General features: G+C 37.7%; 1 protein-coding gene across 5 annotated transcripts in view; it reads left to right on the forward strand.

The window, feature by feature from the left end:
- LOC114053873 (extracellular sulfatase Sulf-1) overlaps positions 1-26,347 on the forward strand; it is a 287,381-nt gene that overhangs the window by 69,523 nt on the left and 191,511 nt on the right. For 4 of the 5 annotated variants that reach the window (XM_027876979.1, XM_027876977.1, XM_027876978.1 and 1 more), the window contains exon 1: positions 13,692-13,994. The exons of the other annotated variant lie outside the window; for it this stretch is intronic. The gene's annotated coding sequence lies outside the window, so the exon portion shown is untranslated. Of the gene's footprint in view, positions 1-13,691; positions 13,995-26,347 lie in introns of those variants that run through there. 5 annotated transcript variants of the gene reach the window in all.

Genomic DNA, 26,347 nt, shown 5'->3' on the forward strand with positions numbered 1-26,347 from the left:
AAACTAAAATCTCCAGTTTCTTCAGTCTCATTATATGGCATGGTTTTGAGAGTCCTCGCCATCTTGAACATCTTCTTCAGATACCCATATTCCACTTTGCCAATGTCCTCCCTAAAATGTGGCATTTAGAACTGAACACAATACCTTAGATGTGCCTTGACCAAGACCCTCCTTCTGTTTGGCCCACAGGATTTCTCTATCTCGAATCACTTGGCTCCACCCAATTTTGTATTTGGAAAGAGAGAAGTAGAGAACTCAAGATAGACTTGTCTTTGGACTATCCTAGACAAAAGGAGGTAACTATTTCTGATGTCCAGATCCAAGATCTCAGATTCCTCTATTCATCTCTCCTGTAAAGAAATTCACAGGACTTCCAAGTTACTTCAGCCCCGAAGACAATTATAGCTTCAAATTAACATTTTTAAAAACATTTCAAACTTTACTGAGAACATTCTATCTATTTCATAGAATGGCATGGCCAAAGAATTCATCAACTAGTGATGATAGTCATCACTGCAGGTCCTCATCATTTCATGCCTTGGAATGATGGCAGTTAGGTAGTCCTGTGTATAGAGTACTGGGCCTGGAGTCAGGAAAATCTGAATTCAAATATGGCCTCAGACACTTACTAGCTGTGTAACCCTGGGCAAGTCACTTGACTTCTATTTCCATTAATTTTTTAAACTTTAAAATGAGGATAAGCAACTACTTTTCAGGGTCGATGTGAGGATCAAATGAGATATTTGTAAAGCATTTAGCACAATACCTGGAATTGTAGGTGCTAGATAAATGCTTATTCTCTTTTTCTTCCCTTACTGCGATAGCCTGCTAGTTGATCTCTCTACCTACCTCAGGTCTTTCCCCACTCCAAACCATCCTCCACTTGGCTGTCAAGTGATCTTCTTGAAGTGCAGATCTGCCCATGTCACCCCCAAGCCCCAACAAACTCTAATGGCTCCCTATTACCTACAGGATCAAATACCAAATGCTCTTTTTGGCTTTCAAAGCCGTTCAAGACCTGTCTCCTTCTCCTTACTTTTCTGGTCTTTTTACATCTTACCCCCATGCACTCTGATCCAACTATTCTGACCTCCTTGATAATACACTCATTGTTGTTCCTTGCATAAAATAGCATTTTTTCAATGATTGTCCCCAAAATTTTCTACATCATCATTTCCACCTTTTAGCTTTCCAGACTTCTTTCAAGTCTCAACTAAATTCCCACCTTCTACAAGAAATCTTTGCCAATCCCCCTTAATCTTGGTACCTCCCTCTGTTGATAATCTCCAATTTATCCTGTATACAGTTTCTTTGTACATAGTTGTTTGTATGCTGTCTCCCTCTCTAGATTGTGAGCTCCTTGAGAGCAGGGATTATCTTTTGCCTTACTTTTTATCCCCAGTGCTTAGCACAATTCTTGGTACATAGTCTATCGACTGACTGTACTTAGCTGATCTTATAGTAAACAGTTTGTCACTAGGAATATATTAATCAATCAATCAGTAATTAGGTACCTGCTAAATGTCAGGCACTGTTCTAGGCACAGGGAACATTACAAAATCAAAACAGTGCCTACCCTCAAGGAGTTTACATTCTATTAGGGAAGCAACATGTACACAAAAGTAAATACAAGTTACTTTTAAGGTAGTAGGTGGGACTAGCAACAGGCATATGGGTTGGGGGGGAGTGGAATCCTTATGTTAGAGGGAGCACTTAAGGTATACGCAAAGGTTTTTCAATTTGTTAGAACCCACCAAAGCTTTAATGCTGTAGGCAAAGCCTTCAGGATCCCAAGTAACCTACATACGATGAGGAGGGATCAGAGCAAGACTTTTGTGGAGAAAAATAGATAATCTTAGAATTACAGATTTAGAGCTAGAACCTCAGAGTTCATCTAATCCAATCTCCTCATTTTACCAATAAGGAACTAAAACCCAGAAATATGAAATCACTTGCTCCATGTCACAAGGTAGTAAGTAGTTGAGAAAGGGGTCTCACTCAGTTCCTCTGACTTCAAATTCAGCACTCTTTCCACTGTACCAATCCTATATTGCATCAAAACATGGTATAACAGAAGAGATAAATGTTATTAAATGACTTATCTTTTCAGGTTTCCCTATAATATGCAAAATGTCCCCTTTTTCTCCTAGAACTAATTATTGTAGTAATCTGTCATTATCAGAGAATGAATTGTACCACATGAATGAATTTTCCCAATAACTGAAGCTTATTTACCCTTTTAAGACAATTATCTAAAATGGATTATTCACTTCTTTGATTTCTTGAATAGGGAATATTGAACATAAGTTAGCCTTCTTTTGATGCAACAGGGACAACAAAGCAGAACTGCGGATTAAAGAAGAAAAGCCTTTTAGACCATACTTGTTATTTTATTGCAGTAAGGAATTCTCAGTGAAGAATCTTCCCTTATCAATGCAGATCAGTATCTTTACTCCAATTTATAGTCTTAAAGAGTTGCTTGGAACACAGAAAAGTATTTTATCCAGGGTCACAGAGTTGATATATATTAGAAGAGAGACTTGAACTCAGGTCTTCCTTACTCCAAGTTCTCTATTCATATGGCACCCTGTCTCCCACTGTATTAAGTATACAATGCTGTAATACAGTGATTTCCCTAAAGGCTAGTAAGGTTTCAATGCCCCAAATTAAAGGGATCCAGAATACTATGCTTTATGAGTTCTTGAGTCTGCTTTTTATAGTTCTTTAAAAAAAAATCTTGTAATTGTCCTTGTCTGTATCTAGCAATATCCCTGAACCAATCCTCATTCTATAATTTGCTGTTTCTTTTCTGCTTTGAGAAGCCAAATAAGAAAACTATATAAAATTACTCTTAAAATAAATTAATAAACTCTAGGTCGGGGTCTGATGATCCTTCTGTGATGTAGCTGTGTTATATTGGAGTGGTTACTGTAAACATACAGATGTTTATGGGTGGCATGGCTGTGATCTGAGGTCTGTCCCACCCTTTAGAGAGTGTAGAAGAAGCTATGTCTTTCTCAGCAGCAGGATAACTGCAATAGATAAAGTCTGGTACAGTCAAGACTGGGAAATCTCTCCTCTAACTTCCAAGAGGGATATCTGGCTAGAATTGTATCTGTCACCCCTCAGAGAGCAAAATACCATCTTTGACAGTGCAGTTTATAGGCACTTCATTTTTTTTTGCATTTTGATGCTTTTAAGTCAGAGACCACTAATAATTCATAAAATTATAGATTTAGAGCTAAAAAAAGGGCCTTAGAAACTATCTAGTTCAAACTCCTCATTTTACAGTTGAAGAAACTGTGGCCCAAAAGGACTCAATGACTTGTCCAACATCACAGATAGCAAGGGACAAAGTTAGTATAAATACATTAAAATTCATTTATACATGTATATATTATATAAATTATACAATGTATATGATAATAAATTATAAAATTCATTTATATTATTACTACATACAAGAAACTATTCTAAACACTTGAGATACAAAGATTTTTTCAAAAAAGTAGTAGTATCTGTCCTCAGGGAGCTTACATTCTACTGAGAAAACAGTATATGTGCACAGAAGAGAAAACATGAAGTAAATACAAAGTAATTTCATGACAGTGGGAGATATAACAAGTGAAAGAATTAGGAAAAGACTTATGTAGGAAGTGGCAGCTAAGTGGTCTTTTAAAAGCTCTGATTTCTAAGAGGCAAGGGTGAGGAGTAAGCATATTCCAAACAGCGCACACCATTGTGGCAGGAGATGGCCATTCTATGAATAGGAAACCTTAAATAGGCCAGTTTGACAGGAACAGAGAGTACATGTAGGTGAGTAATATAAAATGAGGTTTATGTCTTCAGCACTTTATAAGAGTTGTGTTCCATTTAAACTAAAATCAATATCCCACTGAGTTCTTTAGCATGGGATTTTGTCTGCATAGACATTGTGCAAAGGGGTTCTTTTATTGACTGATACTTCCAGGCTGGAGGATCCTTGAATTTTAGTCCAGGGCCTAATGTGTAGACAGCACACAATAACTATTCAATAAAACCATCACTTAAAGGTAATAGCAAACTTAGGTTATTCTTTTTAAAAATATCACTTTCAGGGGCATTGAAATCCAAATCTGATAACTCATCCATTTGGAAGGTTAAAAAAAAATCCAGTCATTTTAAGCCTAAATCAATTGGACCCTTTGATAGCTGTCAATCTGTGACACATAGTAACTTCTGCTGTCAGGGGCCCCGTAGAAGCTTTTCTCTAGAAATAAAATCCCTGAGAATTCAACTCGATGATTTGTTTGCTTTAAAAACAAAACAACACCTGATGGGTTCAAACAGTCATTGGGCCAGGGGCTGCTAAGAGACTTGGTCAAATAACAAAGCCCACTGAAGCTCCTAGTTCAGATATATATATATATATGTATATATATGTGTGTGTGTGTGTGTGTGTGTGTGTGTGTGTATGTATGTATGTATGTATGTATGTATGTATGTATATATGTATATAAAGGATGGAATCCAGAAATGGTAGAGAAATGAAAGTCTCTTTTTCCATGCAATAAAGAAAAAAAAGCATGCTAAGCACTGTTTTTTTTTTCCAGTTAGGTAATCCGTAAAACCAGCAATCAGCCTCAATTAATTTCCTAAATAGATTGGAAAGCAGTATAATAAATATGGAAGACACCATAGCAAATTAACTTTTTTTAGGATTCTCAGCCCATTCATTTTTAAGTGGCCTGGGAAAAAATTATAGGCATCATTTAAAAAGGCTGTTTAAAGTCCCTAAATTTACCCTTTGGCTGCCTTTAAATCTAATTTCTAATCCCATAATTGAGTTCACAGTAGTTTAAACTGTTATCAAACATCTTTGGGGGATTATAACTCATTTCTGGTTCAAATGACACATCAAAAAACTCTGAATAGTGTTGTCCTGAGCAAGAAATGCAAGGTCCTTTAGACTCCCCTGGGTTTAATTAAAAGAGTTGGAAAGGACTGATTGAAAATGGTATTTAATGATTACCAAGGGGTTGTTCACCTATATTTTAAAAAATTAAACACATATGGCTATTATGCCATAAAGATGAAGAGATTGGAAGAAGTAGGTTAGGCTCCAGCATCAAGACCAGGGTGAATGCGAGTGTATACAACTGGTAGGTAGGTATATTTTTACAGTTTCATTGTTATTTAATGGTTATTGTGGACCTCCGATGCTGTAGGTCTTCTTTAGTTCTACACAGAACCAAAAGGAATCAAGGATCCTGAAAAACTTCAGGGAGCCAGATTCTCATTTCTGATCCTTCTCCAGGAGTGTTTTCCAATAGTTTCCTCTGTTCTTTTATTTTAAGAAAGGGAATAGATATCCAACACCCTGGAGCTCACCGCAGCGGTTCTAAAACCTCCTGTAATCCCATAGAAAGCTGAGCAAGATTTGTTAGACTCAAGGTAAGTTGTAAGAGGCAGTGCCATTCTAAAATGTTCACTAATGGGCATTATGGAACCAGGTCAGGAAGGATTGATTAAGTATGGAGGGCATTATTTTAGGGCTAGAAGAAGAAATGGAAAGTTTTTGTTTGTTTGGTTTTAAATAATGTCACATCTATCCATCCCATGGAAAGATGTTCCTAAAAGCAAGTCTGGTAGTAGAAATTGGAATGAAATGTATAACTCTAAAGTAAAAGTAGAAAAGTTGAGAACTTTCTGCTTAAACTTTTTTCCTAAAGGCATTTTGAAGCCCACTGGTGTCTTTTAAAGTCTGCTTTAGTCAGTTTTCACAAGTAAAAAATATTGACAGTTTTGCAGGAACCTTAAGGTTTTCTTTGACATTGTAATTGATGGAAGTGGTTGCAATTAAATCATTATCTGGAGATGGCTATGATGCAAAGCACGAAGGAAATGGCCCACCGAGCTCTTTTGACTTCACAGTCCCACGTGTTTACACTTGGAATCAAAGCTTTTGTTAAGTGAAACTAGCAAGGTCTGTTTAGCATAAGAAAGAGTTAACCCCAGCTCTGGTGTCTTATTTTTAAGAAAGGAGTTTGTTGGGTAATACAGACCAAATGATCTCCTTTTAAAAGCCACTGCAAAAATATTATGACTGCTATTTCAATAGTCATATCAGGAAATTTACCTGATTCAAATAGAAATCAAGGTCATCAAAATAACAAGCAAACTTTTATTACCATCATGGGGAGGTGGGGGAAGACCTAGGGTTTTCTATTTTACTGTTTCTTTACATATTCTAGTATGAAGGGATTTAAGAATAAGGTATTCTAGTGTAATGATAGGCTAATAATGTTGATTCATTTTGAGGTTTTTCTAAAAGAAAATCCAAGCTTTTATTTAGTTCATAGACATGGCCCAAGCTACTATAGAAGTCAACAAGGATTTTTGTGCATTTAAAGTGTAAATTATATTTATTTTATTCAGGGAAGTGAACTTTTTTTATGAACATCTGTGGGCTTTAGTTTCTTAGGAAGACCCTGATACCAAAAGGTATGAGCATCCAGCTGTTTTCCATCTGCTTCCCAGAAAATGTTACTCAAATACTTTGAACTGGAAGCACATTCCGTTCCTTAGTGTGTCAAAGGAAAGATAGTTCCTGGTACTATATCCATCATGATACATCACCCAATTAATCGAACTGAACTTGATCAGCAAGACCATCAATTCCTAAGAAAGGAGCTACAGAAAACTGTTTTCATAAATTGCCTCCACAAATGACAGCGTTGTCATGGAAGGAGGGTTGGATTTTGAAGACCTGGGTTCAAATTCTGACTACACTGTTTTGTGACTGGGCAAGTCATTTAATGTGGACCTTGATATCCCTGTCTGTCAAAAGATTTTAGATTGGACACAGGTTGAGGTCCCTTCTACCTCTCCATCAGAAGAGATTTGGAGGAAAAGAACCTTAAAAGTTGAATCTAGAATGGTAGCCCATCTGAGAAAGGAAACTACAACAGTCTTCATTATCAAATAATGATAATTAAGAAGCATCACCAGGTAGCATTGTTTTGAACAGGTTGAATCCATTTTTACTTCAACCATTATATTGTTTTTCTCTTCTGTTACCAGTATTTTACCTGGTGAAAGTTTGTTTTCTAGCCTTACACCTTCTATTTCTCCCAGTTGGCTGAGTCCAGGTACCACTCTTCATTTTTCAAGGAATTTCAGATGAGCTGAGTGAAGTCCCTTCAAACTGCCCCACCCCAGCTGCTAGATCATAGAGAGTCCTTTACCCAATTCCATTAAGCCTTAATTGCTATGAAGATCTGCCAAAATGGCAGGCCTTGGGCATTAGGCAAATTATTTAAATGTATTCTCAACTCTGCCACTTAATAAATGTGTGTAACCTTTAAGAATCAATTTAACAAGCATCAATTAAGTGCCTACCATATGTCAGGCACCATGCTTGGTGTTCAGAATGCAAAGACAGAATGACTCATTCCCTGCCCTCAAAGAGCTTTCATTCTACTGGAAATAGGGAGTAAGGGCAATATGTACACAGATAAGTAAGTACAAAATAAATTTTTGAAAAATTAGAAAGCACATGAGAGAGGGGCACTAATTACTATGGGAAGGCCTCTTTAAAAAAAATAGGATTTGAGCTAAGCCATGAAGGGAGTTAGAGGTGGGCTAAAATTTTCTAATCTATAAAATAAGGGAATTGGACTAAACGACCTCTAGGATCCTTTCTAGCTCTAAGACTAAAATCATATGGTCTTATGAATTTCTATTCAGCATGAAACCAAAATGTCTCTTACAGTTTATATAACATTTATCCAGGTTAGTTAATCCAGAACCCCAAATTCTGTTTTTTAGAAGAAATAAATTTGATGACCTTATAGTTAAGAAAGTTGGATAACTCATTCCTTGGGCCTTACCCCACTTTTAGAAATACTTCCAAGTCAGGAAGTTTCCCTTGGCTGCATTTGGCCATTCTAATGGTCATTGGTCATGATTAGCACTTACTTAACAATCATCTCATTCTAAGCTTATTTACATACGAAAGTGGAATGCAAAGAGCTTTTTGCTACCCTCTGTTTTCTACATGTGAATGTCCTGTTCTCAAATAACTTTTCACATCTCTTAAAAACAAAAATAAAATCTTAGAGCTTACAGTTTAAGAGACTATCTGCATTTCTCAAGGTCTTTCTACTTAATTTTCATTTGGTTGTTGGATGAGAGGTATTTAGAGGTAATAATAATAATATTTCTATAGCATTGTTATAGGAACTATACAATTATTATCTCATTTGAGCCTCACAACAACCCTACAGGGAAGATGCTAATATTATTCCCATTGTTATTGTCATTTTTTTTCAGTTGTTTAGTCCTGTTCAACCCTTCATGATCCCATTTGAGGTTTTCTTAGCAAAGATACTGGAATGGCTTGGTCAGTGGATTAAGGCAAACAGAGGCTAAGTGACTTGCCCAGAGTCACATAACTAGTTAGTATCTAAGGTTAGACTTGAACCCAAGTCTTCTTTACTCTAGGCTCAGAGCTCAACTCACTGTGCCACTTAGCTGCCCCAAGCAATATGATATAATCAAACTATTAAATTGGAGAAGAGATCAGAATACCATTTGTGGTTTCACTGAAAATTGAGACATCAAACTTGTCCTCTTTAGCTTTCATTTTACTTATTTGTAAAGTGAATAGGTTGAATTGTCTCTACAGGCCTTCAAACTAACTTCTAACTCTAAAATTATTTTCTAGTCTCTTAACAAGCTAGATTTTTTTTGTAACTCCCCTCTATGATATTTATGTGTGCTTGGAAATACACATGCATTGCAGCTATTGTACTCACAGATTTTTTTCATTGGCTCCCCAGCTGGAACTGACATGAGCTTATATGCACATTATCTAAATCCTCACTTTCTTCTCACTCAGTGCCTTCCACTTCCTACTTTACTCCATGCTGCCCTCCAGGAAAACAGAAGCATTTGCTTGTCCCCTGAGAATTTATTTGAAGACAGAGATTCCCATTAATGCAGAATAGATATAAGGAAAGATATATGGTATTGTTTTTGATTAAGGTTCCTTGCCTGATTAGTACCAGGCCAGTCAGTCTATAACCCAGTCTATAACCCTCTTGATTTTTTTTTTTTTGTGCTTATTTTTGGTTGTGGGCAATTGGGGTAAAGTTCATTTGACTTTTTGGGGAATGTAGCCATGCAGCTTTTTTCACCATATTCTGTGATACTTTTTCAAGAGAACTTCAACCCTACAAAATAAATGACATCTGTGAAGGCTGCTACCACTAGCATCCAAGCAACTCACAACAATGCAGGGCCATCTTCCCCAGGGTGGGAGACAGTGCCATTGACCATGATAATGTCATGCATTACTATAAGTGAAAGGTTGTTCCACCTCCCCCTTGGGCTTATACTTGGTTCTATTTTAGGGAGAAAAGAAAGCTTATTTGGAGAAAGAATGGGAAAGGACTTCTTGAAGCTATGTAGGACAGAAGAATTGAAGGTCTCAGGGGTTCTGCATTGTGAGATTTATTATATACCTACAGCTGTCCTATGATGTGGTGGCAATAGGGGTGATTGTTATACATGTTTCTAGTGCCATGGGAATATAGATATCATTTGTCTTTAGACAGATACAAAGGCAATCAGTTGTGCAGCCACCAGGAATGTAAGCATTGAAGGAGAAAAATGAATCCTTACATGGAATGTTACAGATTCCCACACCCTGTCAGATGGAGCTCAGTTGGTCAGAATATTTTGTAAGATATCTACTTCTTTATTTCCACGTACCATTGGAGGTCAGCTCATCTCTTTCATTGGCCTTGACTGGAGCTTACTCTCAATTTTCTTTTTTCTGAGTCATGTCACAAGTGCAGAAGGTGACTGACTCAGAAATTCATAATTTTGTAGGTTTAGAGTTAGTAGTGACTTTAAAGTCTTCTAGTTCTATCCCCAAATCCCAGAATTTGAGAATTGAAAGGACTCTTAGTATCTATCTAGTCCAATCCATCCTTGAAAGGTATCTCCAATATCACATACCTGTTGAGGGTAAACCAACCACCTCTCTAAGCATCCCATGGCCTCATTTTACAGATGAGGAAACTGAGGCCTAGGGAGGTAAGAGAATTGCCTAAACTTATTCAGTACTTGGAAGAATTAGAATTCAAATCCAGGTCCTCTGATTTCAAATTTAGCACCTGCCCTCTACCTCATCCTTCTAACTATGAGAGGAGAAAGCTTCCATTCCTCCACAACATGCTAATATTTAACACTCACAGCACAAAAGACATTCTGGCTTCCAAGCTTCTGGCACCTTTTCAATTCTTCCTAAGCATTGGATGGTTTACCTCAAAATATTACTGTAATGAAATTGAGCTGGGTCCAAAGATGTAAAGTCAGCACAAATTATGAGAGCCTATGGCTTGCTGCATTCTCACAGTTAGGAACATTGACTGAAGTCTCCACTCCCTCCCCCTCGACTTTGGCCTACTCTTCACTGGGGACCATCAGCTCAGGCTCACCCACCAGCCCTGCTGTGTGACAGGGCCCGGCCTTGATGCTGTCGATTCCAGTTACCTCCCTCCCACTGTCTGGTGTGGTAAGCTCTCCTCAGACTGGCTGATCATTTGTTTACTGTGCTCAAGTTGGGATTCCTGGCCAACTGGCAGCTCTTGGTGGGGGAAAAGAACCACAGTTTCTTAAGTGCATTAAATCTTCATGTTAGCCCCCCTAGCTTGGTAACCCTTCATGGGGGCTTTGTTCTCTTTTTTCCAAGCATGACAAACAAGTGGTTTTTCTTTTTTCACTTTAATGGTCCTGCAACAAAAAGGAGCCGGCCCAGGCTTTCTGAGGAAGCTGATAGGTGTTCCTGTTTAATGAGCTTTTTATTATACTGTATTGGCTCCTCTGAAAAGAAATTACTAGCAGCAAACAGCTGATAATGGAGCGAGCCCGGGAGAAACAATAACCGAGAGGGGGAAACATTAGTGTAGCAGCAGATGCGGGCAGCTTAGGTTGGGGACTGGATCCCACCCCAGGCTGCCCTGGTCCCCCCCCCCCATTATGTGCGCCATAAAGTGAGCGTGTGCGCGCGCCCCTGGGGTGGAAGGAGGGGGACAGCAAGAGATGGAACTAGAGATTCAGCCACGCTGCCATCTGCGAAGGGAGAAGGGCCCTGGGTTCAGTCTAGACAAAGATGAGCGCAGCTCTGAGTAGGGGGTTTTACAAGGGGTTGGTCGGTTACCATGGAAACTAATTGGAGCTAATAAGCAAAGGGACATTTTAACTGTGGGAACTGAATAGAAGCGGCTATTTTTCAATATCCCCGTTACCCACCATCAATCTTTCATTTTCGGAGTGCCCTTACTTAATTCTGATGATGTTGTACCCTTCCGCTCTGTTGGGAGTTCACACACACACACACACACACACACACACACACACACAGTCTGACACCCTCCTCCCTACCGCACCCCCACCCCCACCCCCACTGCCCACTGCCCACCCCGCACCATGTAAGACTGTAAACTCGCGAGCGTCATCTTGGAGGAGGCATTCGATTTTAGGTGCAGTTCTTTCAACACAGCATCCATTTCAACCTTTTTTTTTTCTTAAAAAATAAACTGTTTGCAGATGGCCAGGAGAAAGGAGGGGAGGTAATGGAAAATTCTTAACTTTGAGACTGACACTTCGACGGAGAAAGAGAACTGGCTCCAGGCTGAAGAAAGAGGCTGGGAAGTGATCCTGCAGCACCAGCTTCAGGTTTTTGTCTGGCCTTTCTTTCCCTTACTCGAACGCTTCAGAGCTGAAAGAAAAAAGTTCAGTACAGGAAACAATCTGTGGATTTAGTGAGCTAAGTTAGGGTTCCTCAGATTTAAATTGGAATTTTAAATCTAAAAACATCATTGAAGTTTTTTCAAAGAAAAACATTTTAAAGAATGCCCTATGATGCCTTGTGCCCAAGTCTTTCCGCAAAGAACACACTTTGTCAATTGTTAGTAACACAATTATGAGAAATAACATGTTGATTCTGCATTTTTCACAGTTCCTTGAAATCAATTTTTGCAATTCCACATCAAGACTGAAGATCCGAACCACCTTACCAGTGTCTCCTGGGTGTTTCAGACTTGCAAAGTTAGAACTATCCAGGGTCTTTCCAATAGTGGCAATATTTGCCACTATTAAAATCTTAAAATATCCAAGGGAAACTAGTTTCGTCCCAATCTTGCCACTTGCCATTGTTGGAAAATATTGCTGTGTTTGATTGTTTTTCTGGATTTAGTAGATTAGGGAGTAGTGCTATAGTGAACACACGACATTGTCTGAAACAGACACCATATAATCACTTCTGGGAAGAATTTGAACAAACGTAATCAGGACTCTAACTCCCCCCACCCCCACAGTACTATGATTTAGCTATGGGAACCAACTGGACACAAATTATAGCTTTCTCATTCTAGGTTTCAGAATATAGTAGTAATAGTCATTTTAAAATGTACTGCAACAGCATATATAAGTTACGAAAAATAAACAAGTCAGTCTTCTTTAGACAGCAAAACAATCCCCCTTTTCTGTCAGTGCTCCCTGCATGAAATAGATGTCTACACTGACAAATCCCTCCCCCCCATCCCATTTAGCACTTTGGGCAAGTTTATGACAATTCTCTGCCTTCCCACTCCCACTTCCAAGAATTCAAAAGGTGTCAAGATGTAAAACATCAGTGCTACAAACATAGTCAAGGAGGTTGAGAACAATGAAAATTGCTCTCTATTTTCCCTGTAGTAGTAACCAAAAACCTTGGAAAGCTGTGAAATCAGAAAAGGGGAGATTTTCTGCAATTAACTTGTTAGCAGATCTCTTTTTAAAGTACTAGAAGAAGTAGAGCCATATATGGCTCTGGCTGCCATCAAGACAATTAGGTCTTAAAACTCACAGCTCACAGAGCTACAAAAATGAATGCAAGAAGGAGGGGCATAGAAATGATCAAAAATTGAAAACATTTCAAAGAGAAATTGTTAATGAGCTGTTTGAACTGTATGGGCATTATAAGTGCAATTAGCTGGAAGCCAATAAAAATAATCAATCACAGAGTGAGCCCAGCACTCTTGGAGCAAAAGCTTTTTACAAAGAGATGTCTGTGAAAGAAGCAAATGATAAAAAGCAGCCTTTATCTCCAAGGGTGGAAAAGATACTATTTTGCATGTGTAGAAATGAAAATGATGTTCATTTACTATTTGGAAAACACAGTCTGTGCTTAACAGTACAGACCTGTATGTAGGAAGAGAGATTTGTACTTTTAGCACCCCTGCCCCCCCCACGCCACCCCCTTTCCTCTCAGGAATGTTGGAGGCAGTCCCAGTTTAATCAGAGAAAGGTCGGGGTTTGGATTTCAAAATACAGATGTCACATTTCAGTGCAAATGACTCCTACATTAGCTTTATCAGTGTGTCCAGATGAATCTTTTATCTCCGACAGAGAAAAGTGCCTCACTGAGGAGATTGCCCCAAATAGACCAGCAATAAAAGACTGTTAGGGGTTTTCTCTTGCTTCTGTGCATCCTACTCTGGGACCCAGTGGTCCCTCGGGAATATAAGGAGTTGTGAAAAGTAACACAACTGGTCACCAGAATAATTCACTCCCTCTACCTTCTCTTTAGCACCTCCCACTTCTACTCTTTTTATAGCCCTCCTTTCTCTCTCCAAATCTCAGGTTACTTTGCTGAGAGTTCTCAGACCTATAGTTTCTGTCCTAGTCTCAGCCTCCAATCCTTAAGAGACACTCAGCCCCAGCAATTGGATTGGGCAGCCTTTCTTGACACACCACTGTGCTGAGTGCTTGAGGACGTGTTTCAACAGATGGTTGGGGTTAGTGTGTGTCATCACATTCGAGTGGGGATTAAGAGAAGGAAGACTGCCTTGCTGGAGCTGTGTGGTCTTCTCCAAGTGTGAGTTGCAAGCAATAGAACTCTAGCTTTTGGAAGAAGGCGAGGAATTCATTTCCAGCAGCTCCAAGAAAAGCAGTTTGTTCAGGTAAAGTAAAAGACTACGGATGCCTTTTCCCCCCTAGCATAGTTTTGAATGGAATGCTAGCGCAGCACACTTGTCAAGCCAGTTGCTACGGTCTTATCAATGCTGCTATTGTATGGCTGACAGATAACAGCGAATGGAGCTGGAAGCGTGGCTGTCTTTAGAGTGCTAACACTCCTAATGCCATGCTTCGGAAGGTGTAGGGTGGAAAATGTGTTTGGGAGCAGTGCTTTAGCCACTCAGTGTTCCCTTTCGAGGACCCCAAGGGGGCTAACCACCGCAGAGAAAAGTGTAGGGACATGTATCCTCTCTTTGCAAAAGGAGGACTCAGATCACTTTTAAAGTTGTACTTGCAACATTGTGTATGAAGATTCTAGTAACACTCCACCACGGAACTCCTGGCAGGGATGGAGATGCTTTCTGGGCTGATTTATGCAGTGGGGATTCTGTCTGACTCATCACGGAACAAACCATAATGTTTTTAAAGTAATTTGGAGGTGACTGTAAAGTGTGAGGACTCCTTTTGAGAGAGCGCGGGCTGGGCTTCAGACTGGGGGGTGGGGGGGTGGATAGATAGACTGGCATAAAAACTACATTTTTAGAATTCAAAGAGAACCAGGAAAGGAGGAAGTAGCAAAATACGATTGAACCGAGCCCTCCCTCGCAGCTGCAGAGAAGCAGATGGATGTAATTCATTTGCAGATCTGTTTGTGAAAGTTTTACAAGTCATTGAAAACTAAAGTAGCATCACAGTAATGGGTCATTAAAGTCACTACATTTATTGGTTTTAAACGGGCTATGTGAAGTGTTAATTAAATGGAAATAGATTTTCCGGCTTTGGTTCTTAGGAAAGGATCTTAATTATCATTTTCCCATTGCAAATACCTGGTCAGTCCTGGAGTAAGCTGTTTAGTTTGTTATCTTCATTTATGCTGCCCAAAGCAAATATATACACATATATGGAATTGAATAAATGCAAAACTTCACAAACTTGTTATTTTCTATACTTTGTAATATGGTTTCCTCAAAGAATTGCTTTCTCTAAACAGGTACTGAGTTTTTTTTTAATTAAAATAACTTACAAGGAATGAGAGTTCTTAATTTTCTTTTACAACTCTTTAATTGTCTCTTGAACATACATCAATTCTCATTTATACCTATGGTGTTCATGAATTATTGGTCTTACTGGACTCTCTTACACTTGCAAGAGAAATCTAACACTATCTTCACCCCCCTTGCAGGTGAGAGATTCTATAAATAATACTGTATATAATCCATTCTGAAATAAGAGCTGTTTGGTAGGTTGAATAACAGGATTTATGGCTGGTTCTTTGTGATTTTGGCATTAGACCTTATAAAGGTACCTATAAAACTATGTTTCAAGATCCACCTCTATTTCAGCCCTTGACCAAGTTATTTTTTCTTTTAAAAAAATAGGAAAAAAAAAAGTAATGTGGTGCTTAGCTGGCTCTTTTAGAAATAGTTCTCAGCTCATATTCTGTAATCTTCTTTGGTGAGAAAATATTCTTATAAATGGTCATGTAGTTATTTTTAATAGAATATTAGACAACTCTTAATAACATTACATAACCAAAATGAGACTAAAGTTCATAAGCTAAACTCTTTTGGAATTCTAGTTATTCCATTTTGGCTTTATACTGAAACTGGAGCTTTCAAAATAAAAATAAAAATAAAAAATGTTGCACAAATTCTCTCCTACTGTCTTAGTTTTTAAAATACAATGAGTTGGGTTAGTACTGAACAGGAATTATCATTATTATTATTATTATTATTATTATTATTATTATGAGCATGGCATTATTTTAGAGCAGCAACAATATTGCAGGAAAAAAGTGAAATTCCTCAAGGCCCATCAGTTCTTCCTTGTAGATAACATCTGATCATATTCAAATCTAGAAAAGGTGCAGTCAGAGAAGTTTGAGCTGAAAAGTATACAAAGCTAAAGGCCCTCTGCTCATCAGAAGACAGCCTTTTTAATAGCACTTTGCAATATGTACAGATTAGGCAACGACTATACCTTTGAATAGGAAACATGGTACCAGAATTGGGGTAAGGGTAGGACTAAAATAATCATAAGAAGCTTAAGGAAGAGAGAGGAAATGTACAGAAACATTAATTCACACCTTGAAAAGGCAGGTTGTTGTCAGTTTGTTTGTTTTACTTTTTTTTTTCTGGGATGGCCTTATCTGTACTAATTAGAAAAGACTGTCTCTTCAATGTAAAAATGGGGCCGGTTCCAAAAACAATACCCGTAGGGTAATCCAGCTTTTGGTCAAAGAATAAATCTACTCTACCAGATGGTAAACATTCAGAGACTTATTTATGGTGACTTCTACATACCTCAATTTGACATTTGGTTTCTTCCTGACAGCACTTGTGCTGACAACACACATGAAGTTCCCATCAGCATCTTAACAGCTGTAAAAGTGTTCATGCTAGAAGGATGTCCCTCTTAGCCAAGGTATCAACAATTTGATGGGAACTATATGGGTCCATACCATTGGTATATCCTGATACATACTGCTAACTCAATGCCTAAATCAAGGTGAGGTATTCTGGAGGTAGAAATAGCAATAACTGATGTTAACATGCTGCTTTAAAATTTGAAGGGCAAAAAAAAGCACTTTGTATTCATTATCTCATGAGCCTCACAATAACCCTGTGAGATAAGTTACTACAGGAATGACCATCCTTCTTTTGCAAATAAGGAAAATGAGGCTCAGAGATGTTAAATGACTTCCTCTGGTCACATAGCTAGTATCAGAGATGGGATTTGAATCCAGGTAGTTTTGAATCCCATAGGATCCACTATAGTCTGCTGCCTGCTCAGCAATTTGAAACTTTGAGAAAACTTTCCAAAAGCTATAGTGCATTGTCTATGGTGAATTCAAATTTTGTTTGAAGAATATGGTAAATCATTCTAGGCTATCTCTAAGCTATTGATCATGTGTTATGGAGTTCATGAGGAGTTTTGTGTAGGGACTGCTCAGGAGAGAGCAGAAGGTTTCTTCCCTTGTTACCTCTGTGGAGACATGTGACTTTGAAAGATACTTGCTCATATCCACTTTCAGTAAAATAGTATAAACAATATCATACAAATTTGTCAAATCCACAAAACGAGATTGATATGAGTGGGGACTGAGGAGGAGGTAGGATTCCTTGATTTAATTATGTGCCAGTTTGTGGCTTGACAGGGGATTAGTCTTTTTGCAATTTCATATTGGAGGTAGGAAAGTTATTTTAATAACCTATAATGTAAAACTTCTGTTCCTAATATCTATGTTGTTGGCTTTACTCAAAGGAAGTTCCATGCAGAAGATGCAAACAGTATTGTAGGATTTAATGATTCTTATTAAATGTTACATAAATTACTTTGTTCAAGTATGAGATGAATTATTATAGACTTAAGTAGTAGAGTTAGAAGTTGCATTTACTAGTCTTGATATGAAATGAGTTCTTTATCCATATTCTAAAACAGCATTCACTTTTTAAAGATATCAATTGGAAAAAATGTCTTCAAAGCCAATTATATAGGAATTCTGTATATTCTATATTCTTAGGGTCATTGATTTAAATTTGGAAAGGATCTCACAAGTCATCCAGTCCTACACTCTCATTTTATAGATTTGAAAAACTAAAGCCCAGAGAGATTATGCGACTTGACACATATGATCATTTCTAAGAAGGTATTTTGGAGAAAAGATTCTATTCACAGTTTCTGCTTATGTTGTACTTAGAAGACTTTCAGACAAATTTCCATTATTTATGGCAAATTATCTTCTTTCTTACTTCCCATATCCCAGCAATTGACAAGCCTATTGACCTTTCTTTTTGTTGTTGCTCACTTTTATCGCTCCCTTTTCTATTCCTACTATCATGCCTTCCCAACCATTTTACATGGAGTCTTCATCCCTTAATTCATAAATTATTTTGATAGTCTACTACTACTAAGTCTTTCAGCCTTCACTTTTTTCTTTCCAAACCATCCTGCAAACAGATGCCAAAATAATCTTCAAAAAATTCCACTTTTATTATATTATTCACTAGCTCAGAAACTCTCTATTACCTACAAAGTGAGGTCCAAACTTCTTAGCCTGACCCTCAAGGCCTTCCACAATCTAACAACAAATCTCTCCTTTGAAACTCTATCTCTAACTCAGGGGTCTTTTGCTCCAGACAGACTGGTTTACTCAATGCCTTGCCTCCAAGAGTCTTGTTGATGCAGTCCCCCACCCCCCACTCCTGTCACATTTGCTCTTTCCCTTTTCTCTTCTTTTGTAAACACTAACACCTAGGTCCAATCTGACTTTCACCATGAAACCTTCCCTAACTCTTCCATGGCCTTAATTGTGCTCTGATCTCCTAGCATTTTCTATCTGCACACGATCATAAACTCCTCTCCTCATTTGTTTAGTGTTATTGCAATGTCTGTGTGTGTGTGTGTGTGTGTGTGTGTGTGTGTGTGTGTGTGTGGGACTCTCTTGTCCCTTAAACTAGATTATAAACTCCTTGAGGACCGACACTGGCCTAGCATGATCCTATACTTATATAAAGTACTTAACAGCCACTTGTTGAGTGATTTACTTAATTTTAAAACTTTTCTTCTTCAATTACCTAATATAAGGTCATTTCACTTGAGCTCATTAGCATCTCTCTCTGAATAAGAAGAGAGAAAAAAGGCAAAACTCATCCATTTTACTTTTTTGACATCTTTGGTAATAGGTTTGTTGGTAAGAATTTTAAATTATTACCTAAAATGAGGTTTGGGGATGCTCTCTTTAAAACTCATCTATCTTTGTCATCCCCTCTTCCCACAGACAATTAGAAATGACATGTCCTTCTCCCCACAGGAGTCAGATTTCAAAGCATCAGTGGGCATTGTAAAACACCAAAATGAATGAAAGCATTTACCCAATTAATATCAATCATAGATTCCAACATTTCTGTGCACCTTTCATTCCTCCCTTGCCCAACCTGCCTCAGCCCCTAAAAAAAGTCAACTTATTTTAGCATTTGGGGATTTGGGACAACTGAGTTAATGGACTAATAGATAGGATGGTGACAGTTGGATAAACTTCACTGAGAGAAAGAGAGCACCCGGCCCTGCACCAAAGGTTAATGGAGAGCAGGAGCTCAGCCCCAGTGCTGGGATGGAACAAAGGAACAGACCAGTGGATGCTCAGTGGGAAATTTTATTCACAGGAGGGTCATGTGGCCCTCTTTCTTCCTCTCCTGCACACTTTTTAAATAGAAATAATAACTTTGGAAAACATTGTGGAGAGTCAGGTCAAGCTTCCAGAAATAATTGGTAAGACAAGATACCATTTAAACAAAATAAAGGGTCTAAACTATTCGTCAATCCTTACCATTCAAACAACATATGAAGAAAAGTTGTGGGAGGGGTTTTAAATCAGCTTGAAGTCTTGCCTAGTCCCTACCACTGCACCCACCTTCAAACATCTAATCTTTTCTCTGTGACAAAACATTCCCAGAAGTACACCTGAGTGGAGAATTGTACTTTTAAAAAGCACCAAATACCATGGAGTCAATGTCCCAGAGAATGTCCTTCAGGCCTGGTCTGCTTCCATCTTTGTTCTAAGATTGTTGGGAAAGGTCAAAGAAGATGCACCTTAGCCTAGTCTACCTTGAGTCATTCTCCTGCATCTGTTCTTGTCCAAAGCCATAAGCCAAGAGCATGGTTAACTGCGACTAATTCAAACTAAAGGGAAAAGGCCATTTTTATTGATATTACTTCTCCTAAAGCTCCTAGAATCCCAAAATCATAGATCTATATTTGGAAGCTTTGAAGTTATCGAGTCCTGTGCTCAGAATGGTTAAGTGACCTTGCCCAAAGTTACAGAGGTAGCGAGTGACAGAGCTGAGATTCAAATTCAAGTTTTCTGACTCCATATCCAGTTCCCTTTCCATTGCTCTGCACTTATATTCCTCTGTTACTAAATACAATTTTAAATTTGGTGAAGAATACCTTTTTAATGTCATGAGTTTCTTATTTATTTCTAAGTGCAGAGTCACTTAGTTGAGAGAAAGTATTTGTGAAGTTGTCAGTTTATCTCTTACTCTAGCTACTTTCTGGTAGCCAGGGTCTTCATTTCTACTTTTCTTCCCTCTCTTATTCCCCCCACATACATATATACTTTTGAATTTTATTTGACTTAATATTGCATATTAATCATTCAACAAGTGTGTATGAAGTGTTTACTCTGAAGAACCTTGTGCTAGACACAAGGGGGAGACAGAAAGTTTAGATAAGACGTGTTCCTGACTCTCATGGAACTTAGTCAGTGGGGGAAATGACAAATTCAGAAACAACTATTATACAAAATAATTTAGGAGGGCAAGGGAAAAACATATCATGTGTGTGAACTTGCTGTACTATTTAATCAAAGAGGAACTCTGAAGATGGACAGGAGAAAAAGATGTTATCAAGGAACTGCATGATAAAAAGGTTGATCACATGGGAAGGACCAGAGATAATAAGTAGACCCAGATTGCTCCTCTGGTGTCCTTACTATGTCAGAAGTGAAGGAAGGCCTCCAGCATGTTAAGTAGACCGCTTGTGACAAACTTACAGGAAGAAATAGGAAAGAGTCACACAGTATGGGCAAGAATGGATGGGTTGTGATCTACATTTTTGAGAAAACTTCCAAATCGCAGCTGCATTTGAGTATGCAACCTAGGCGGTGCAGTGGATAGAGCTGGGCCTAGCATCAGGAAGACCTGAGTCAAATCCTGCATCAGAAACTTACTGCTGTGACCCTGGGCAAGTCACTTAACCTCTGTTTGTCTTAATCCACCAGAGAAGAAAATGGCAAACCACTCTAGTGTCCTTGCCAAGAAAACCATATGGATGGTATTGTATTGGCGTGCTATGGTCCATGGGGTCTCAAAGAGTTAGATATGACTAAACAACTAAACAACAAAACCATGAGGAAGTTATAGACTAAATGCTATGTTGAGTCTGAGGGGGATAAGATCATTAGATATTAGGGGATCAAGGAAGATCTCAGAGCCAGTGATGTTAAAGTGGGACTTTAAAAGGATGTTTTATAATTTTAAAGAATGTTTTAGAATATCAACTGGTTAAGGAGAGATGGAAAGCACTCTAGGCTAAGGGAATAGAATATGAAAATGCATAGAGGTGAACAATTCTGAAGAGGTTGGGGAGAGACTGAGTAGTCTTGGCTGAAGTGCAAAACATATCAAGGGGACTTGTATGAGACAAGATTGAAAAGGTTCAAAGTGGTTGTCATGAGCCTTTTGGTAGAAAGATGCAATATAAACAATAATAATAAGTGATTTATAATATATAAGCATGAGAGGCAGCATGGCATAGGAGAATCATAGCTGGCCTCAGAATCAGACTTGGGTTCAAGTGTCTTCTCTGAAACCTACTAGCTCAGCACCCTAGACAGTTCTATAAGACTGTAAGTTGCAAAATGACTGCAGGCCTACCTACCTTGTTGGTTTCCCTACACTTATGAAATCATAGTCTACATCCCCTACTCCTCAAAAACAAAACAAAAACAAAAACAAAAACCCCAAACATAGGCTTACCCCAACCTAAAGTTATTAATTGGTTACAGAAAAGGGGGAAAAAAAGATATTCAGCAAAACACTAAGGCAGTTTACTGGAAATAATGCTATAAATGGACAACTGGAAGCTAAATTAGAACTAGAAGGAATCTTAGAGCTCATCTCATTTTATAGACAAGAAACCTGTGTCCCATAGAAGTGAAGTGATTGAGGTGAAGTACTCAGTGGAATAGCCAAGTTTCAAACTCTGACTCTAAACTGAGGATTGTTTCCACGGTGCCATGCTGCCTGAGATTTTGTAGCAGGATTTTATGACTTTAATTTAGAGTTTGGCTGGGGAAACTGTAGACTGAGTGTAATTCTCTGGGTGTATATATCTCTTTCATACAAATGTAAACAGCATTATTTGGGGCTTCTTGCCATATGATCTTGAGTAGTTATGTCTTACCCCCTGACGCTGTCATGAATTGTGACCCTGGACTGCATTATTTGACTCTTTAATTTTTTTCTTCTGTAAAATGGAGTTTAGACTACTTGCTCCTTTATATAATATAATGCCAGAGATGAATAAAATGTGATTTGAGCTCCTGAGGGAATAATGAGAGTTAATAGGGAAACCAAAACACTCCTATATGCTTCCAGTAGAACATAAGCAAGGGACTGTTTTTCATCATTTGTAGCACCTAGTTTAGCACAGGACTTTGCATGTACATGGTATGCACTTAGGTAAATGAATTTAATTATTTGGGAAATAATTATTTCATTTCTGAATTAGAAAGCAATAGGAAATATTCCTATTGTAACCACTTAATAGTTAATCTTTTTTTTCTTGGACAGTTTTTATTTTCATTGTACAATTCCAGCTTTTTATTCTACCGAACTATAAAATTAAGATTCATCAGCTTCAGTATGTTACCACTTGAATAGAGGCCAAGTTCGTGATTTTTGTTATAGCTCATGGGTCATATCTGCTGTACTTTCAAGTAAGATTGAAAGGATTCTGTAGGATAATAGCTATAATAGAGTTCTAGCAAGTATGAATTAATTACATTGAAAATTTTGATTGATCACTTGATTTAGTATTGTGCACCTATGTATAATATTGTCAGATTTTTTAAAATTATCTTCAATTTTATTTCATTACTATGACTAAGCTGCCCAAACCACTATTCTGTAATATGTCCTGTTAATAGAACCAATGTCTATTTAAAGCCACCCCTTCACCTGTCAATAATCAATCTTCTTTGGAACAGAAGGTCATATTAAACCACTGTGTTTCATACTTCATCATGAAACTCTCAAAACCTGAGCTTTTAACTTTCAACTAATGAGAGGTGAGTTCCAGAGGAAAGAAGACCCAGATTCCCTATTTCCATCTTCTCAACAGCTTGATTCAAGAAAGAGAAAGATGGTCTGTTCCATTCTAGATGTAATAGATTAATAGAGTTCTATAATGGATATATGGTATAGATAAATAGGATCACATACAGAATGTTTCTTTTCAGTCTTGAAAGTTTTTTTCCCAATTATGCTATATCTATGCTTAGTAAATAAATGGAGGTTCCTCTACTTCCTGGCTTTATTTTTTCCCATTTTAAGGAGCTCTTTAAATGTTCTGTAACTACAATGACAGCATCACCAAGAAATAAAATTTTAGAATTAGTCAGCCAAGCTAATCTAATTCAACAGGCTTTAATTTAGTGTCTACTACATGGGCTCTGAGGATACAACAAAATGAAAAAGAGGACCTACCTTCAAGGACCTGGAATTCACCTGGAAAGATATAATGTAAATAATTGTATTGTCTGTGGAAATTTGAGGAGATAGAAGAAAGCACTAATAACTAGGGGAATAAAAAAAGACTTCCTATAGGAACTGGCAAATGAGCTAAGCCCTGAATGCAGTTAGGCATTCTAAGTGGTACAAGTGAGAAAGGAGAGTATATTCTAAGTGGTAAATGTCATGATGAAATATTGGGGATATTCTGTAAAAAGCAAAATTCAGTAGCTCAAATGTCAAGTTGTAGAAACAATCAGTTTAGCCCAAATGTTGAATGAATTTACTATAAGTGAACAAAAGAGAGGCTGAAACCTAAGGAATTTAACTGGTAAGCTAGATGTTTGTATTTTATTCTAGAAATAAATAATGAACTGTGTGGTGGCCAACATATATAGTTGGTATGGCAGTGTGGATACTAACCTGCCTTCAGGAAAGGCACTGAAAGGAATGGACAGGCAACCTTGAATCATATTCTTCATACTAACTTAGTCTTAGTGTTTTCTGTCTTGTTCATCTCTGACACATAATCAAATCATGTTGATTTGTGGTTGGAGGTCATCTTTTGCCCCACCAATTTTCTTATGAAGAATAAATAACTGTAACAGAACAGAAAAATTGTTGAATGTCCTTTATATTTTTAAAAGTTTTTTTTACCTACATAATCATTTTTGATGCCAACAGTCACATGATGAGGTAGTTGGAATAGACAGTTTTCAGTAATGCATGACTTTCGGTCAGCCATGAACATGGACCAGATATTTTGCTAGAAAAAAAAAAAGACAAAAACAAAAACCCAGCTGATTAGAAAACATTTCATATTTTTTCAAAAATATGCCATTTAATTTACAAAATAGCTTCAATCTATTGAATCTATCTCTAACCCCTCCTTCCTTGTTTCTTGAGAGGATGCTTCATTTTTGACAGTCCTATTAGAAATTAATTGGCAAATAGGAAAACTGTGGAAATACATTGAAAGGGAAGAAGTTTGGTAACTTTTTAATATTTCTAGAGAAACTGAGGATTATTTTAAATTTTAAATGAAGCCTTTGGTTCTTACTTTATCCAACTGATTTTTTTGAAGTATGTCCCCTGATTCCTGCATAAGAAATATTAGTCTGCATTGCTTTCCTTCTATAATGTAGTCAAGCATGAATGTTAAATGGTTATAATCCATTTTTCATTTAGAATCCAATGAACTGAGATTGAATCTGCATTTCCTGAGATAAGTGTTATATGTTAAAGCAAGAACCAATATGAAAAAGTATTATATATCAATACCATAGCAAAGTAAGAAAAAAAGTAAGTGGAAGATAACCCAACTATCTTCTTTCATTGCCAGGTATAAAACCAGTTCCTTTTATTTAGTATCCAAGAAGGTCAATATTCTTATCTCACTGTAAACTTGATGGTGTAGTTGGCACATACCGGCTTCCTGTTCTGATAGTCTAAATTCATATTTCTCAGAATTCTGCCCCCTACTGATTTAGTCTCTTGATCCTGTCTCACTGGTGCAATAGCCTTCTTGGAGTCAAAAAGTATGGTTCCCTAAGAGAAGGAAGAAGGGAATAGAAGTAGGAAAAGAAAAAAAATGGAATGGTAGCATGGTTGGTATCCAATCTCTCAAATTCATTGCTAACCTGAGCATTAAGAGATGTCATCAAATACTAGATGAAAGGAGGCATTTTTTAAAATCTGTCATGATGTCCTCTTGCTGTGGTCACTAGCCTTTCTGCTCCAACAATATGTGCCTTTTTGTGAATCCGTCCCTGTTTAGTCTGGTCAAACACAGACTCTAGCAATTTACACATAAAAAGCATTTAATAAATGTGTATTATATTTTAATTAGCTTCTGCATCAGAGGTAGTTACCAGCATGCTATGGAAAGAGCCACATGCTGTCCCAGCTCAAATAGAGATTCTTGACATGAAGAATCATCCCTAATATTTTTATTAGTCCTGATAATTCTAGTGTGTTTGGTTGTTAGTACTGTTTAATAAAATAAAACTTACTGTCTTGTGAGTCGAATCAAGCTCCTTGAGGGCAAGGACTGTTTTTGTTTTGACTTTGTGTCGGAAGCCTTGTACAGAGTAGGTACTTCATAAATACTTGTTGGATTGGATTGGATACTCTTTGCCTGTTTTTATTGACAGCTACATATCTAGTACTTCCATTACCAGGCAGAAGTTTTCTGAGTGCCTTATTTATAGCACATTCATACATTCTTACATATTTATCAGGGCAAAGATATCCTTCCTGGGGAAAAAAAATTAATGTGAAAAAAACCACTACTGTATCTTAGATGATGCTGGATAGACATCCCCTTTTTATGGTAACATTACTTTAATAGATATATATTCACACATATATGCACACATATACATAATACATGTAACACTTACATACATGTATTATGTATATATGTATGTATTCAATCCAAGCATCCTGTTTTTCTTTTTATCATGGCCATTCTTGGAGAGATTGGCTAAAAAAATTTTCCTGTTATAAATTGTTGCATTTCCCTGTGAGCATTTATGCCAATATTAAATGTTGTCTTGCTGGTTGTTGTATATTTGATATCATTAATTCATGTTTTCCACTCAAGTGCTTTATGTAGAAGTTAGGTCTTTTGAATTCAGTACTGCAAAGAAAAACTGGTTTTACCACAAGAACAATCTTCTGGGGCTTGGAGCATTAGGTCTATCAGGAAGCCATCAGTCTGGACAGGGAAAAATCTGGGGCTCACATTCCTAGGCTGGGTCAGAACTTGACTGGCCTGAGGGGTAGGAATGACAAGGGACCAGATTAACAATCCTCTGCCTCACTAAGTTTGGTTCCATATTAATCCACCATATACAGTTGAAATGTTTCCTCCCTTCTCTTTCCCCTCCCCCAAAATATCTTCAGTGGCCATAAAGATAACCAGGAAGACCAGATAGTCTTTTTCTAGACAGCCTGGTGTGTGTGTGTGTGTGTGTGTGTGTGTGTGTGTGTGTGTGTGTGTG

This window comes from Vombatus ursinus, unplaced genomic scaffold (assembly GCF_900497805.2).
Source record: "Vombatus ursinus unplaced genomic scaffold, bare-nosed wombat genome assembly UNPS02014812.1, whole genome shotgun sequence".
Classification (NCBI taxonomy): Eukaryota; Metazoa; Chordata; class Mammalia; order Diprotodontia; family Vombatidae; genus Vombatus; species Vombatus ursinus.